Source organism: Centruroides vittatus, unplaced genomic scaffold (genome assembly GCF_030686945.1).
Source record: "Centruroides vittatus isolate TY-2023 unplaced genomic scaffold, ASM3068694v2 contig_342, whole genome shotgun sequence".
NCBI classification, from domain to species: Eukaryota; Metazoa; Arthropoda; class Arachnida; order Scorpiones; family Buthidae; genus Centruroides; species Centruroides vittatus.
In genome coordinates this window covers 127,836-133,835 of record NW_027122167.1, presented here as the reverse complement: position 1 = coordinate 133,835, position 6,000 = coordinate 127,836, and the positions used below count along the sequence as shown (strand labels likewise).

At 30.0% G+C, this 6,000-nt stretch overlaps 1 protein-coding gene across 1 annotated transcript in view; it reads left to right on the top strand.

Moving 5' to 3' along the window:
- Positions 1-1,822: 1,822 nt before the first annotated feature.
- The window catches only part of LOC136974134 (ATP-binding cassette sub-family C member 4-like), a 118,512-nt gene continuing 114,334 nt past the window's right edge, over positions 1,823-6,000 (top strand). The window contains exon 1 of the mRNA XM_067268935.1: positions 1,823-1,913. The gene's annotated coding sequence lies outside the window, so the exon portion shown is untranslated. The remainder of the gene's footprint in view (positions 1,914-6,000) is intronic.

Here is a 6,000-nt window from a genome sequence, read left to right as displayed (position 1 = left end):
ACATAAAAATTCCATCATTTGACATATAAAAGTTGGGAGTACCTAATCCTCAAAAATTGGCAAAAAGTGGACAGATAGAAACTTTTATTTTTAAATGGAACTACAATTATTTATATATCAAATTTCTTGGGTGTCTAAGATTGGATAATATTAAAAAGAAATGTTCTTTTTGCGGTATGGTATGTTACCAACATTTCTTAAACAAAAACCAGATATTTTCAAAATGAATACATTGTATAGGTATTTAATAAGTAAGAAATATAATTTAAATAATAATTATATTGAAATATTTCCATATTTTACTTTGTCTTATTGTTAAAATATTATTTTCAGTTGTGTTTTAATTTACTTGGATACTAGAACAAATTATAAAAATTATTATTGCAGAGTAATTTAATAATTTAATAATTAAAAAAAAATTATTAAACTTTGCCTGATTGTTAAAATATTATTTTAAGCTGTCATGGTTTAATTTACCGTTTATATTAGAACAAATTGTATGGATTGAGAAGTTTTCTAAATATTAAAATTATTTATAATTGTAATTTACTCAATAAAATTTCTGATCTGAAAATAATTTATAACCTAAAAAATTAATTTGAAAATTAAACACAAATTATTTGTAATCTTAATTTTGTGAACAAGATTTCCTTTGAAAAATTAATTGATTGGAATAAAGTCGCCGAATTTCAAATTCTTTCCGATAATTTTATTAGGCGATACATACATACGTTTGATATTAAAAAATTTTAAAATACCAACGATTAAAAACTATAACTTTACGCATATTAAAAGATTATCTAAACTGGAATTATGTTTCTCATTACCAAATACTTGACCAGCAATTTATTGACGACTTCCGAAATAAACTTTTTTGGTGTCACATTTTAAAATATTAAAAATTAAATCGAGAATTGTCGTCAGCAATCGCGAAAATTTATTTTTGCACTTACTTGCAGAAATATGTCATACTTTAGATAAACTGAAGAAAACAGTGGAAACACTTAAATGAACTGTAACGTAAAAACCTTTTCAAAATAATTTCACTGTTATATTATTTTGTGCCCCGAATATCAATCAAGAAAATTAATTTCAGTATTGATAATAAAACTATTACTCGACAAATTTTTGACCTGAAAATAATTTTATTAAAAAATTATTTGTGATCTGAAATAATTCTATTTGACAAATTTTTATAATAAATATCAATCCAGAAAATAGTTAATTTAAAAAACATAATTTCAAAAAATTAATTTCGGTATTGATAATAAAACTATTACTTGACAAGTTTTTATTTGTAATCTTAGTTTATTCGACAAATTTTTATCTTAAAAGTTATCAGTGCAACTTAATTTTATAATAATAAAATATTATTTCAAATTGTCATATTTTAAATTTACTCAAATATTAGTATAGCAAATATTCTCAACCGCAATATTTTTAAATTTAAGTGTAAATAAAAAGTAATTTTTCATTAGAAGTTTCAACACGATGAATTGTAAGTATGTATGCAATTGATATAGTAAAAAAGAAATTTAGCTACAACCTTCCAAAAATTAAAGCATTTTAATTTACTCAAGAAATTTTTATTAATTTAATTCAAATTTATAAAAACATTTAATAATTAATAGAGAAACTTTGCCTTATTCTTAAAATAAAAATTAATTTAATTCAACATTTTAATTGGAAAATTAATTTGTGATCAGTATGTGTCAAACCACTACTACTGATTACAACGATGAAACTAATGGTACAAGAAAATAATTGTAATCAACAATAATATATGATGTATTTATTTTTAGGTGGATTTTTCCATTAATATCAAAAGGAAGAAAGCGATTTTTAAAAGAGGAGGATTTATTAGAAACTTCAAAATATCATACTTCAGAGTATCTTGGGGATAAACTTCAAAAGTAAGTTATTAGGTTTAATAAAAATTAAAAAGAAAGAAATACTGGCTAAAATGAAATCTCGACTGCAATAACATTACATTTTACAAGATCTACACTGTAGCAGCAGAATTATGTAAGAATTTATGAATTATTGAACGAAAAATACAGAGAATGCAATTAATGTTTTACCTAAGTAATGCAAAGGCAGATTGAATTCATTCAGTTTGTTAAACAAAACGGTAGATATGATTATTTGCTTTTTATGTACTGTATATCAAAACACATTGGCCGCATTTCCTTATGCAGCGCTCGAGAAGCGCTTTACAATGAACGCACTGAAACTGGTTTCTAATTGGCCAACACTGTTCGTGACGTCATTTCGCTACACTCTCGCTGCATAAAGAAACGCGGCCATTTTTTTGTATAATAGGTTCGGATCTAGTTCATAATATACAACGAAATATTTTGAAAATCAGTTGTACAAGTACATATCTAGTTTGTCAGTTATATTATTATTATTATTATTATTATTATTATTATTTTATTATTATTTTTTGAATAAAGTTGGCCTAATTTTAAAATAATTTATTACACTGTTTTATTGGAAAAACAATAAAATATAAATTTGTGCAGAATTCCGAGTAGGCCAACATGCATTATATTGCATTACATTAACACCATGTTCACTAAAAGCAGAACTGTCAACTCTGAGCAATTTACAGGTCGGTAGTAGTTTTTATTGCCATAAATTAATGATACTTTTATAACAAAAATACAATTGTGTAAAAAAGTTTTTATTAGTAAACAGACACTCTGTTATATTTTTTTTAAAAACAGCCTTTATTGCAAGTTCATTATGAAGTTGTTCTAGCGTTTACATTATTGGAGCAACTGGATAGTGCAGGATTTAAACTGATATATTTTGACAGACATTTTCTGAAAAATTTGCAGGAATTTTGAACATGTCCAGATATGATCCTGGGTCCATATCCTATGTAAGCTGTTACCTTAAACATTCCTATATCAGGCTGTCTTTACAATTTTACAAATAGAAAATGGTAAAGTTTGAACATATTTCAGATCTTGTAAATGTTATATCTTTTAAAACATAGAAAACAAGTAAAATAAAGTATTTTAGAAATTTATATATTTTGATTTTTCAAAACTTTCAAGCAATGAATATGTGATAAGTAAAGTGAAAAATGCTGTAATATGTTTTCATTACATGGTTTATGTAATGAAAACATATTATACATGATACAACTTACAAAAACTTACACCCAAATTTTTCAAACCTGAAGTATTAATAATTAGATATTGAGTAATTTGGTATTAGAGTTAAGAGATAGCGCCTAACGCAGGAGTGGCCAAGATATGGACCGCGTAATGGGTTTATGCGGCACTCGATTAATTTTTCAATATTAACTACTTAACTTCCAATAATTAGTCGAATGGATGATTCGCGATACTTCTTTATTTTTAAAAAAAAAATGCATTGTAGAGATTTACAACTTTTGTATTCGTCTGTTATAAATTTACAGTATTTCAAGAACGAAAGACCCCACACTCACTGAAACTCATCTGCCATTCCACCATGTCACCCTGTTCATGCTGACATGTGATGCACAGCGCCGCCTGCCTGTCGACCTTTTATTTATTTTTTATTTTTTTGCTTGTACGTTTCTTGTATTGTAAAATGACATTGCGCATGCGTCAGGAGCTTCTGTTCGAACGAACTTGACATGCCGCCTGGGTCAGCATATTTGAATTTAACATGATTTCGTTGGGAACGTGAATAAATTTTTTTTTCCAATTCGGGTCAGGGGCAAAAACTGTTGTCTACCCCTGGCGTAACGTCTATCTAAATTAATAATTATAATAATTTAATAAGAAAAAAGTAAATAATTTAGAACAGGCTGGAAGAAAAGAACTAGTCCAAAGCGGAATTTAACCGGCAACCTTTTTTTTTTCTTCCAGACTGTTCTAAATTATTTACATTTTTATTATTAAATTATTAAAATTATTAATTTAGGTAAGAAATGGCGCCTAACGTCTATCTTTAATATCAAATTACTTAACGTTTGATTATTAATAATAGCAGAATAATAGCTTGATTAATTACGGCGATCATTTGGTTTAGTATCAACTCGTCGGGCTTCAGAATGTTTATTATATTCATGTAGAGTTTTACGTTTAGGAAAGACAAGCTTAGGCTAAACACCCTTTCACTATTTACTACTGGTATAAACGAAATTAGGAAAAGTGTTTCTATTTCCGCAGTGTAAATAGTATTACTGTGATCAATATATCAAATATAATTGAGCAGAGCTTTTCATAAAAAAGAAAGTGTTTTGTGTATTTGAAAATTCAGTCAACTGCCCAACCATTAAACATGATTTTATGCAAATACGTAAAACTCTACAAGACAGATATTGTGACTAAACCGGAATTTTGAAATTCTATATATGGACTGAGATGGTCGACATTCAAAATTTGCCATGTAAAGTCTATGGGCCGATTGAGGTTTTAAGTTAAATGCAATTGCTAGAACATTAAACACGAATTTCTGCAAACACAGTCTGTTCTGAAATGACAAAACTACTGTGAAATAATGACATGAAAAATAAGAATAAGCCACTGTAGACCAAATTTCCGTGCAGATACCACGTGTTTTAATATCACTACTAGACGAATATAGATATTCGTAATTAAGAAGAGTCAAGGAGAGAATCATTTGGCTTGGCTAACAAGCACATGATCTGGACAGATAAATGGTGTAAGCTTGACGATCCGGGACTTGAAAACCCAGTCCTCGGCACCCGTGTAAGGTTGTTGTCTTTTAGGGGGAATCAGTTAATCCTGCGTCAGGATGAACCTAAAGAAAATTCGCATGTGGGCTGTGGTGAAGGAGGCAAATGATGACATGATGACAACTGTCTTACAAAGGAAAAAGCCGTCTATTTGGTAATATTTATACTTACGTCGATTTTTGACAGTTCCCGATCTCTGTATTCCTTTGGAGTGACAAGAAGTTCGGCTTCGGTCGTAGCCTCAGGGCGGACGAGGTGAGATCGTTGGAGAGATGCGGATGATCGCGGAGATGCTGTGGTATTGTAAGTTGTCGGCGGCGACACAACACAATATAGAGGGCACGATATTGAGCTTAATCCAGAGGAAGACTGTCTTTTGACCTTGATATTCTGATTTTTATAGTTTTTCTCCCGCTATCTTATTTCAGATTGGTCCTTTGCTCGATTCCTTACTTCCCGATTGGTCTCACCTTTGTTTCTAGGTGAAAACTGAGACGAACTCGGGTTACGAGAAAGGTCCGATTTGAGGAATCTATTCGACACTTTTTCGTTGACTATACCTGGAGATTGTTGATAGAACTACAAGACTTGGGCTCATAATTTAGCCCGTTGTTTTTGATTTCTGACATTTTGGAACTTCAACGGTCACACGCGATATTTTTCTGTCTATCAATTCTTTCCCCTTTCCCGAAATCTTCAAACTAGGTCGACTGTTTATGAGTGTTTGAGTCACAGCTCTATCTGTTTATGAGCTTGCGACAGCAGGGCTTGTAAAATTTGCTCATGATATTAACAAACATAACTAACTCTGCCCGTTCTGACCTGATCGCCTTCCTATCCCTGGTCTTCTGGTTCCTGCTTGTGTTCTCACTGCAACAATTGAATCTTCAAATTCTGGATTCTTATCAACATCCCAGACATTTTGTTGATTTGTTCTCTGATCTTCATTCTGCACATATTTTTATTGTTTTAATCTACTTATATGTATGGTACTTATATGTACTTATTGTGTTGGACTAATGCAAATGATTCAGTCAAATCAGAGTTAACATTTAACAAAAAAAGTTTATTTCTACGTCTAATCCATTCGAAAACAGGAAAGAAAGTGAGAGCGGGAAAGTGGACAAGTGTTTACATAAAGGTCATAAGTTATATCACCCGCCTGACACCTGACAGAGGTTCACATACTTAGGGAAAGGAAGTGCAGGGTGACAACAAATTCCACGAAACTTGCTACAAATAATTGCTACATATTGTAACAGACTTATACCTGTTAAGCATTTTTTTTACTTTCAATT